Here is a 12,746-nt window from a genome sequence, read left to right on the forward strand (position 1 = left end):
AGAGGGTCCTTGAGAGTGGAGGTAAGCTGTCACCAGAATTGCCTGAATTGAAGGCTAAGAGCGGCATCATACAGGATCTGGATTTGGTTCCGGCAGATTCTCACATAAACACAAGGTACTCGCTGAGATTGACCTCAGCTAGACCCTGGGAGGGTCCACTGGTGGACACTGGCAGGCTTTGATGGATGGACCATTCATGGTGGTGCCCTAGCTTTAGACAAGTGAAGGTGGGTGAGGCTGGAACTCCCATGTCTGGCATGTTGCTCATCTCATTCTAGGCTGATGGACTCTGAGACCTGTGGGAGAGAAACGAAGGGCAGAGAAGAAGGCAGAGAAGAAAGCTGTTTGTTGATTTTTGGAGGAGAAAGAGGCGGGGAATGGGATTAGCCTAGGCTTGGCAGGTGGCAATCTCTCCTTTATCCTTATTACAAGCCTGCACCTGCACCAGCCCAAGCCTGGACACCCCCCCCCCCGCTTCCACTTGAATAGGAGAAAGGGAGCAATTTGGAGAATTTGTTTCTCAGTGAGGGTGGCACCAGGAAGGACCCCAAGTGTTCAGGAAGGCTCCCATGATCTGTGCAGAGGGCGGAGGTGGGAGGGCCAGAATGGGAACTGAGCTTAAAGAGCTCAAGAGAGATCAGGTGTATTTGCTCTTGATTTTTGTGGGCACATGAATGTTAGAGCAGAAACTGAAGTCACGTGGGAGAGACACGGGCACGCGAAGGAGGAGTGGGTGCCTGCAGTCACCTGGGAGAAACATGTGCAGGAGGCAGTACCTCAAGACAGGCTTCCAGAGTGAGTTTGTGGTGATGCAGAAAACCCCCGTTGATGGACCTCAGTTACCCTTTCTAGTTGAGTGATTAAGAGCAAGGGTAGGGCACGAAATGGAACCCTGACCTGGGCAGATACCATCCTCCACCACCCCGCAACCCAGTCTTCCTAAAACCCTCTCTGTTGTGTGTCCTTGAAGAGCTGACTTCATTGACAACATGAGTTTTAGGGGTTCAAGGACTGAGTTTATGTACCTCTTGGTGGTAATGTATGAGTTAATATATAAAAACAACAAATATTAGCTGTCTTATCCAAGTGTTATCGCAGCTTATTGATCCATAAGAAAAAGGAGATGGATTGATGTTACTATAAGCCTCAATCTACCTTTTGAAATCTCTGGTTTGCATTGTAGCATAGAGAGTCCAGCAGTGTAAGACCATTGTCAGGTATTCCCCCCCCCCCCGAATTCTCTGCCCCACACCTTCTAGCACTATGAAAGTTACCCAGTAAGGAGACAATTTCCTGGTCAATTCAAGATTGGCCTCTCTACGTCCTGCAGCCAAAGTTGGTGGTGTCTTCAGTAACAGGGTCCTAACATCTAGTTATGGGGGAAAAGGCAGAACTATAGCAACAGCCTGTCTTTTTGAGTGCCTCCAGAACCAGAAAAGGGTGTCTGAGAAACCTCCCTCCCCAATACTTTTTTTTATTAAAGTCAAACATTACTGTCTTTCCAACCCTGAAGCTCTGAACAGGAAGTTTATCCTGGAGGGCTGGTGCTCTATTGGGCAATTTTTGAGCAAGCATAGAATGTTATTAGATGTTCAGACTGTTCTGGATGGAGCTGGAGCCTGCCCAGAATTTTGCCTTGATGTCTGTCTTCCCACCTCATCCCCAAGAGTCCTCTGTGTTTATGGATGTCTTCATGTTATGATTATTTTGACTAGTAAGTTATGACAGGTGCTTCTGCCTTGACAAGCTTTGCTTACACATTCTTCTGTGTGAATTATTTTGAGTACATGTTTGGGGTCTGTGTGGGAATGCATGTTTCAACATGTGTGTATTAGTTACTATTCTGTTGCTGTGATAAGACACCATGACCAAGACTAAGTGTAGAAGTTTATTTGGGTTTACCATTCCAGAGGGATGGTGGACAGCATGGCAGCTAGTGGCAGGCACTGTGGCAGTAGCAGGAAGCTGAGAGCTCACCTCTTGAACCCCAAACACAAATCCTAAGAACTGGAAACGGTATGTGGTCTTCTAATTTCAAATCCAAGGCCCAGTGACATACTTCCTTCAGCGAGGCTGTACCACCCAAACCTCCTCCAGCAGAGCTACCGAGATTGGAGGACAATTCTCATTCAAACCACTTCGATGCCCAGGCTGACTGATTAATTTTATCTGTACCAGTCTTAGCTGGATTCTTCTGGGAACATAGTGGGTATACAAGTCAAATCTACATCTTCACATCTGTGTATCTGAGGGTGTGTGTGTGTGTGTGTACATGCCCACCAGTCTCTGCAGGCAAACATCTTAATACATGTATGCTTTAGGATGTTCCATTGTAGCATGCCTACCATGTGCATGTTCAATATGGTGCTTACCTCCATATTTATGCTTTTGTGAATGTATGTTCAAGGAGTGACTGTTTCTAACTGAGTGGATATTTTTGTGTCCATTATGGTGTACATTTGCAGGCACATGGATCCATAGCATGTACGATTGAGCGTTTGATTCCTGCACATGCTTGCCTGTGTTTAGATTTAAACATAGCCTTGGGCCAATTTCATTTCCGCTCCTCAGTTTTTTAGAGCATTTACCTCCTTTGATTTTCAAGAGTCGAAACGCTCCCATGGGACATGTATGTCCCAGAACATCCCTAGTACTCTTTACTTCTCACTGAATATATTCAGAAATTCAAAGATTCAATCCTGGGATATTGCCTCCAACATTTTTCAGCCAGTCAACATTTTCAGTAGTCATTGAACTAGTGTTCACTGAATGGTGTCAGTTCTGTGCTGGGGGATACAGGGGTGTTCACAGGCCTTGGGCCTGGCCTTACTGAAGGCTTTTGATCCAGAAGACAGATTGGTCACCAGTGACAGGTTAGAACGGATGGTGACATAGAGGGAAGCCACAGGGGATCAGGCTGAATAGGGAAGAAATAGCTGTTTATAGGAAGCCAGAAATGGCAACTGACTCAACTTTGTGTGTTTACGGAAGGCCACCAGAAGGAGAAGTTGTGATGTCTTATGTGAGAGTAAACAAAGTTAGGAGATAGTGTTCCAGACAGAAGCAACAGCATGCACGAGGGACCTACATGCCTGGTTGAGTGAAATTAGAGATACAAGGTTGTATTGGTGCCAAGGCCTGGGCCACACGTGAAAGCCAGATCACATGGTGCTTTATGTAATGTAGTGAGGAGCCTAGGGTTCATCTTGAAGCAACAGGGAGTCACAGGAGATGTCTAATAAGAATAAAGAGTTGGTCACATTTGTGTTTGAGGAAGATCCTTCAGTTTTCTGGGATGGGATAATAGTGGAGGCGGATGAGGGAGTGTGTGCTGCAGGCATCCTATGTGAGTGTGGGGATGGAACCTGGCTGGAGAAAGGCCCAGGAGAGACAATTAACCATTACTTCGTTACATCCTGCCTACGTGGGTGATAGCTGAGAGTGTGTCATTTTAGATTTGAAGGCACAGAGCAAGGTCAGGTTGGAGGCAGGGCATGATGGGTTTAGCTTGGGACAGCCTGACAAACCAGACCAAGTCACTGCCAGGGATCTCGAAGCAGAGCAAACATAGCGAAATCAGTCTTAGAGGGTCCTATTATTCTTTCTTATTACTTGTAATCATGGACCACTTAGAACTGAGGCTTGGGAAGGTGTTCCCAGAAGAGCCCCGAGGGAAATGCTTCTTGGAGAATGGGTTCTCTAGGGAGAAGGGAAAAGACGAACTCTAGTAGACTCATTTCACACTCAAGCCAGGTCTCCGACATGAGAGGAGTGAAACAGAATGGATGCTTGAGGTTACCCCTCCCCCACCCTGCCCCTACTCACCTTTAATCTCATCTAGTAACTTCCTGTCTGCTTCTTACCCTCTGACCCAAAACTCTCAGGACAAAAAAAAAAAAGATTCCTCCCAAATGTACCTGAAACCTATAATCCTGTACAAAATGAATCTTTCCATTACTATTGTTGTTGTTGTTGTTGTTGCTGCTGCTGCTGTTGTTGAGTGTGTACATGTGCATGTGTGCACATGTGAAGGACAGAGGTCAATGAGTCTTCTTCAATGACTCTCCACATTAAGACCTGAGATATTTTTGCTGAGCCCAGAGCTCACCAACTTGGCTAGCCCGTGTGACTAATGAGGCTCAGGGATCCTCCTAGATCCATCTCTCCCAACCCCAACACTGGGAGAGGAATAGGACAGAATGGGGTGCAGGTGTGTGCCACCATGCCTAGCTTTGGATGTGGGGACAGGGATCCCATGCTTACACAACACACGCTTTACCAGCTGGGCTGTCTCCTCAGCGTCTCTCCTTTTATTTTAAATTGAGATGAAATAACATAGGAACTAAATGTTCCTAGAGGAAAGTTCAGTGGCATTTAATGCGTTCACCGTGTTATACAACCACTCCTTCTATCAAATATCAAACCGTTTCCCAATGAAGATCTTAAGGAGACCTAAGGTAGTGGCAGTTTACTTTGGGGTTTATACTAATGAGAGTTGTGTCTGCACTGGCCTGTGTGTCTGTAAGTTCCGTGCTTCTTGTAGCCCTGTCTGCTGTCTGAGGTTTGGTTTTGTTCTATTTTTTTATTTCTGTTTTTTTTTTATGACACACCAGAAATTTTCTCTAAACACTTATGATTCTTAAACCCTTTGCCTAAACCTTATAACTCCATAACTTGTCCATAGGCAAGAACAAGTGTATCTCAATAAGACAGACATTTCACCTTTTATTCCCTTTGCATTCCTTGGTTCATTAACCAACCATGACCTGGCCAACCAGAGCACACCACCACTGACGCCCCCAGGCTGATGGTAGCCTGTGAGTCTGGAGAACAAAAGGCTGTGGTCAGAGAAGGAAAATGTTTGCATTCCGGATTTCATGGTTATGACAAGGATTAGGGACAAGTGTGGGGAGTGTTGGCCGAAACCGTGTGCAGAGGAAAGGAGTCCAGCTCCTTTCTGTCTGGTTGTTCACGCTTGGCCAGGAAAACCGCAGGATATGTGGCGGAATGCGTGCAGAGAGTGGTTTGATGAACACACAGCATGGAAACAGCCTGGAAGAATTGATTTGTATTTATCTAATAATCCAAGTTTTAAAAAATATATGTATATAATTTACATGTATACTTACCCATACATGGGAAATAACAAACTGCTAACAGCCGTGTCTAATACTTCCAGCCAGTAGGCCAGCGGGGGATGGGGACAGGTTTCATTTCTTGAATGGATTTTTTCATTTCTTGGTTTCCTGTAAGGAACCTGTGCATGGCAGGTAAATGTTACTTTGAGAAACACAGGGAATTATTATTTTAAGAAAAGACCTCATTGCTGTCAAAGAAAACCAATCCAAAGTATTTGCATTTTCACCTTCGTTGTCAAAAATGAGGAGGTGACAGTTCCTTATTTGGCTCAGTGAGTTCTGAATTCTGTTCATTTACTTCATTCTTCTTCTGCTTTCTTCGTTTTTGAGCTTGCTGTTTAACCGGAACAGCTTTCAACCGAGGACTGGGTAGCTGGTTCTCCATACATGATTCTCATCACCTGCAGGTGGGTCTTCATCAGCTTGGCGGCCTTTGTTTCTGCTTTAATTTCTAAGGGTCCTTCAGCTGTCTGCTCCTCCCCCCACTTCCATTTTTTCTTTCCTTTTTGAGATGATAATATAATGGTGTCACTTCCTCCCAATCCCTTTCCTCCATCCAAACCCACCCATGCACCCCTTGCTCTCTTTCAATTCACGTCCTTTTTTCTCATTAATTATTGTTACATACATATATGACATATGATATATGCATAAATATATATATATATATATATATATATATATATATGTATATAATCAGTGTCTTCTCTGGGAGCTGAGACCATATCACTTGGTCTCTCGGTAGGCACCTCCCTGTAGCCCACCTACCCCTTGAAGTTGGACCATGGTTTCTTCTGATGACTTGTATTTTTAAAATGATATTTGCCACATTTTTTTATGTTTAGACTGAAAAAAAATCAATGTAATTAGCCCTCACCATAAAGGGATCTGCACAGCTTTTTCATAGACACTCGGTTTTGGTTGCTCCTCTGTCATTACCCAGCCCTTCACTCTCCCCAGCCCATTCCCCTGGTCATCCTCCTAGGAGCCCTATTTCTGTGCTCATAGAACATGCATTCTACTTTCTCTCCTACGTAAGACCTCTTTTCAAATTGACAAATAGCAACCAGATATATTTAAGGTGTACAGCACAATGTTTTGACATACTATATATTGTAAAATGGCTAAATCAGAGTAATTAGATACATATTGTGTCACAAAGGATTTTATGTGAGAACACTCTGAATCTTAGTAGTTTTCTAGAATATGATACCTTGATACCTTGTTATTAACCACAGCCTCCGTGTTGTACAATAGATCTGTTTATGGCTCTGGCGAACCTGATATTCTGAGCCTTTGGCCAATACTCTCCTCTCCCAGTCTCGGGCCACTGCCAGCCCGTTTTCTTCTCCTATGAGTTCAGCTTTCTAAGTCTTTCCATGCATGTGAGATTGTGTGTTTGTCTTTTGAAAAAGTAAGTTTGGTGGCTTTTTTTTAAATGATTGTTAATGCCTTTCTGAGGTGCGAAAATATCTATAGTTTATAAGTGAAGAAGCTGAGGTCATCAACTTGGAAAACTCCACAGTAAGCATGAGAGTCTGGATCTCTCTGTTTGTCACACTAGTGGCCTCAATCATTACATCTCACATAAAACGAGTAAGAACGAGTTTGAGGGGAATCGGTTCACACAAAGTTCAGTTGGAAAAGATAAATCCACTTCATTTTAATCATTAAACAAATTGTACACTGACTTGTGAGGACAGGGTGGCTTCAGACCTTCTCAGGGAGTTTGACCCTACTTCCGCCTTCGTTGATTCTTCATCTGATTTGAGACATCAACAATTCCTAATTTGTAGTTTCAGTGAGTCAATCCTAAGCCATAGTTTTAACTCTGAGCTAGCCTTGTTCAAAGACAAGTTAGAGATCAGGGCCTTAAGTCTTGGGGACCTGCACACAATGTAACTGGCACTCCCTGTAATTCAGGAGTTAGGAGGAGTTTTGTCCCTCTCTGTCTTTACACTGTTTTCTGCTATGCCCAAGAACATGAAGAGACATGTGAAGGTCAGAGTGAGAAAAGCTCGGGGTACAGAGAAGACTTCATGTTTTAAGAAGTTGAGAGAAAGGTAAGCATTAGGGAATCTGGTGGCTGGGGTAATGGTTCAGTAGGCAAGAATATTTGCCTCATAAGCATGATGAGCTTTTGAATTTGAATCCCCATTAATCACATAAAAAGCCAAGCAAGACTGTATGTTCATTGGGTGATAGAGGCAATTTGATCCCAAGAACTTCTTGGCTGGTAAGTCTGTCTGAAATGATGATCTTCTGGTTCAGTTGGAAGCCTTGTGATGAAGCAGTAAGGTGGAGAGTCGTTGATGAAAACTCTGTATTCTCTTCTGGCTTCTGCATACACATTGGCATGCATTTGTAGATGAGAAAAGAGAAACTGAACTTAGCTGGGAATGTAGCTCATTAGTAGCATCCTTGCCTCTGACCCATGATGTTCTGGGTTTAATCCCTAGTAAACACACACACACACACACACACACACACACACACAATTATAAGACTCATGAGGAACCTAGGTATCATGGTGCATGCCTTAATCCCTTCACTTTGGAGGTGGAGATAAGAGGAACTACATAGGGAGTTTGAGGCCAGCCTGGACTACATGTGAATCTGTTTCATTGTCCCACCTTTTAAGAAAAAGAAACCAATAAGGACTAACATCCTTATCTATAAATCAAAATAATTAACAACATAAAAAGAAGGTAAAGATGCCAAAAAGGCAATGGACACTGTAACACACACCTGGAATACTGGCACATGGGAGACTGAGGCAGAAGGATTGGGAGTTCCATTCCAAATTGAGCCACATGGTAAGGCCATTTCAAATAAGCAAACAAATGGGCAAGGTATTCAGTTTGCAATGGTTTGCATGTCCCCTCTAAAATCCAAGAGCTGCAACTCAGTGCCCAACGCACTAATACCAACTAGTGGGAATTTACTCTAGAAATCAGGGCAGAGTTTCTCAAAAACTAAAAACAGAGCTTTCATATGATCCAGCTATGTCAGTCCTGGGCATGGACTCAAAGGACTGACAGATCCCACAGCAGAGAGACCTATACACCCATGCTCATTGATCCTCTATTCACAGTAGCTAGAACATGGAAACCAGTCTTGAGATCCATCAAGATCCATCAACTTATGAGTGATAATGAAAATGTGGTACATACACACAATATTCAATCACACTGTGAATCCTGAGTTTGCATTTGCATTAATTAAATTCAACTAACCTTGAGTCAGGAGTTAGTAGAGTTAGCAACTAGTTGAAGAAAGTAATATTAGGGTATGAGAGGGCATCTGGGAGAGACAGAGAGACACAAGAAGTAGTAGGGAGGGGTTTGATATGGCACAGGTTTTTCTGGTTTGACAAAGTGTTAGAGGAGGCTGCTTGTTGGTTCCCAGCATCCCTGCTATCTTAGACCCAAAATAATCACACAGAAATTGTATTAATTAAATCACTGCTTGGCCCATTAGCTTTAGCTTCTTATAGGCTAACTCTTACATATTAATTTGACCCATTTCTATTAATCTGTGTATGGCCACATGGCTGTGGCTTACCAGCTAAAGTTCTAGCATCTGTCTCCTGCAGGGCTACATGGCATCTCTCTGCCTCTGCCTCCTTTCTCCCAGCATTCAGTTTCATCTTCCCCACCTACCTAAGTTCTGCCCTGCTATAGGTCCAAAGAAGTTTCTTTATTCATTAATGGTAATCACAGCATACAGAATCTCACATCACCTTCCGTTTTCTGTTTAAATAAAAAGGAAGGTTTTAACTTCACATAGTAAAATTACATATAACAAGACAGGTACCAAGCAAGGATTACAGTTACAATATTTATATCTACTTTATCTTTTATCGTAACTAAGAAAAACTATATAAGTTCTTCAACTCCATCAAAGACACCAGAAGGATATATTACCTAAGTAAACAGGAAGTTCATTGTAAGCAACTTCCAAAACTCTAGAATTGACAGAGACATCTTGCTGCCTGAACAGTCACCCAAAGTTCCTCTGTACCATTGGGCATTGTAGGCCCATAGTATCCAGCAGACTTTTCCATGAAGTAGGAAATTTCAAAGACAGTTCCACCTATATTGGAAGCTTGTCCATCACATTTTTTGTGTCTTGCAGAATGTTTGGCAGACTCTTTCATGTAGCAGGAACTCTGAAGGATCATCTCACCTTTAGGCAAGTTCAGCAGTAATTTCTCTGTGGGTCCTGCATGTTCAGTCAAGCAGTCCAGGCAAGAGCAGTTTCTTGCCCAAATGGCTAACCAACTCCATAAAGAGCCTCTTCGACGCCCATCTTCCTCTCGAAGTAAGTGGTGCTGTCAGGAGCAAACATGTCTTATTGTCATGAAAAGTCCTAAGTTATTAAACATTTTAAATGCCATATTCTGAAGGTCTCTGAAAGATTTGAAGAATAACTATTTAACTGAAATATATCTCTATATATCTAGAAAACCTAGCATGACTACATACTTGACTATTATTGTTGATTATATATTAACCTATATTTCTTTTTTAAATTTTTTCTTACTTATTTATTTAAAGAATAACCTATATTTCTTAATTATATATTATATTTTTAAATGAATTTCACAAATACAATACCTCAATCAAGAGAAGAAATACACATAACAAAATTGACCTTAAGTTTGTATTAATAAACCAAGATCCATACCAATGCAAATCTCTATAGCATATCCCCCTTTAAATGTAAATAAACACTTATAGACAAGATTTGAGAATATGGGTATAGTTCTGTTAAAACTTCTTTCTGCTGTTTATTAGGTGAAGTAATTCTTTGAGGGGTGTTCAAAGTGACCTTTCAGGACCTCTTGGTCCATCAAACCACATTAGTCTGGAATGATTCCATAGGTTCTCATCCTCTGTGGAAACAAAAGAAGAACCTCTTTTCCAAAGCAACATATTCTTAGACTCAAATTCTGAAGTCAAGATGCCTTTAAAGTATATATGTTGGTTATTTAACTCTTTCACAGTCAAAAAATTCAAAGAAAACAAAATAATATACATAATCCAGATTCTCTGTGAATTTTCCATCTTTATGTGACTTGTTTTCCTTTACTCCTTTAGTCTATGGTTGTCTGTACTCTGTCTCTTTAAAGACTTTGTTTTATTTTTAAAAAACCATTTACTTCTTTTTATAACTCTCTATTCTCTTTTTCTTCTCTCTCCTAAGTCTACATACATTTATCCAACACTGTGATCCATTTAGAGGTCTTTTATGTTTGAATCTGTCCTATTGTGGATCTGTAATTCTTTACTGCCCAGAAACACTTCTTAAAATGCTAAGCACTCCTTAAAAACTTAAGTCGCAGCATTTCTATGGTATATATAGTACTGACTGCTAGCTCCACACAGTCCAGCATGGTGGAGCTGTTTACTGCCTCTGAGAGTCATGCACATAGCCCCATTCTCAAGCACACAACCAATCCATGCTGCTATTAAGCAAGTTGTAGCAGTCTGCTCACAAACCCCTGTCAAATGCTCCATATCCAGCCCTGCTGCCTGAAAGAGTCAGAGTTTGTGCTGGCAGGATGGCCCAGAAAGTTAGCATTTTAAAATGGCACAGCTTTTTCCTGCTACTGCTGAATCAGAAAAACATATCTTAAAGGAGGTGTGGCAAGCTTCCAGCTGAAAAAAATGTGGGTAAACTTTGTTTTTTTTTTCTTTTTGTGTCTAGAGTTCATTTCCAAGCCCTCTCAGGTTTTACATGAAGTTAGTCTACCATGTTGGTATGCCAATTTTGGGCACCAATTTGTTGGAGGAGGCTGCTTGTTGGTTTCCAGTCTCCTGGCTAGCTTAGACCCGAAATAATCACACAGAAATTGTATTAATTAAATTACTGCTTGGCCCATTAGCTATAACTTCTTATAGGCTAACTCTTACATATTAATTTAATCCATTTCTATTAATCTATGTATGGCCACATGGCTGTGATTTACTGGTTAAAGTATTGGCATCTGTCTCCTGCAGGGCTACATGGCATCTCTCTGCCTCTGCCTCCTTTCTCCCAGCATTCAGTTTCATCTTCCCCACCTACCTAAGTTCTGCCCTGCTATAGGTACAAAACAGTTTCTTTATTCATTAATGGTAATCACAGCATACAGAGGGAAATCCCACATAAGTAAAGCAGAAGCATGGGTCTGTCTAAGAGGCCAGCAAGAAAAGAAAGTTAGTTAATTGTGACTCAACCTTTCTGAGCTAACAGGTTTTCACCCCAACCTTTGAATCTTGAATCTTGTTTATAAATAGAAGACAGAGATTTAGTTAAAGCTACCTTTAGTGGCGGTGAAAGAGCTGGTGCCTGCAGGAACTGATTGGCTAGGCTGCTTCTACAGAAGCAGCCGGGTAACTGCAGAGTTGTGATTGCTGGCTAAAATAGTAGATTAAGGCACAGCATCTGTGATGAAGTTAAAACAACAATGAGATTATGTTGTAGGAGGGTCTTCTGTCTATATGGTACTTTCATTGGTTAAATAAAGAAGCTGTCTTGGTCGTTTGATAAGCAAGCTCTTAGGTGGGTGGAGTAGACAGAACAGAATGCTGGGAGAAAGAAAGCAGAGTCCGGCAGATACCATGATTCTCCTGCCTGAGATGGACATAGGTTAGAATCTTCCTGGTAAGCCACAACCCCATGGTGGTACACAGATTACTAGATATGGGTTAAAGCAAGATGTGAGAGTTAGCCAATAAGAGGCTAGAACTAATGGGCCAAGTAGTGTTTAAGTGAATACAGTTTGCATGTAATTATTTCGGGTGAAAATCTAGCCAGGAGCCGGGTGATGGAACCGCTCTTTTTACTACAATTGGCGCCTCAACGTGGTTGGCTAAATCCACTTAAAAACCTGGGAGGGCTTAAAAAGGAGAGAGAGAGGGAGTGTAACAGTTTTTTGTTGTTTGTTGGTGGCATGCTGCATAGAAATTTCCCTAACTCATCAGTCATAGCAGGAAAAAATCTGCACAGTTTTAAAATGCAGCTTCCTGGGCTGTGCTGCCAGCATGAACTCCGGCTATAAAGCATTTCTATGGCTTTTGTGGGACCAGATGTTTTTGTGCCCACTCGGGATCAGGAAGAAAGTACTCTGAGACCATGCCAATGGCTCAGTGCTCCCCTCCTGCACCTGGACAGACAGCGGGATCAGGCTTAGGCAAGCAGGAGAGCGTGGTGGATTTCTGCCACCATACAGAGAGATGGTTCCAGGCTGCGCAGTGCTCTGCATGTCAGATTTGGCTGTAACTTGGATGAAAAGAGTTTATGTGCTATGCACACTCAGTCTCAGAGTTAAAGTGCTGAGTATGGCTCCTACCTGGCAGCCCCAGAGCTAGCAGAAATGGTACATTCTCCATTTTGAAATTGGAGAGAGGTGGAGCCAACATCTAGAGCAGCCCGCTGCTCTGCAGATCAGAGACACAACTGACTCAGAGTCACAAATGGCTCTGCCATGTTGGACTGGGCAGGGCAAGCCCGCAGTACCTGTTTATGACCTAGGAATGTCACAGCTTAGATTTTTAAGCACTTAGTGATTTAAAAGCTCAAAGCAAAAGCAGACAATGCAATGGGACAGATTCAGACATA

Source organism: Myodes glareolus, chromosome 1 (assembly GCF_982192425.1).
Source record: "Myodes glareolus chromosome 1, mMyoGla1.1, whole genome shotgun sequence".
NCBI classification, from domain to species: domain Eukaryota; kingdom Metazoa; phylum Chordata; class Mammalia; order Rodentia; family Cricetidae; genus Myodes; species Myodes glareolus.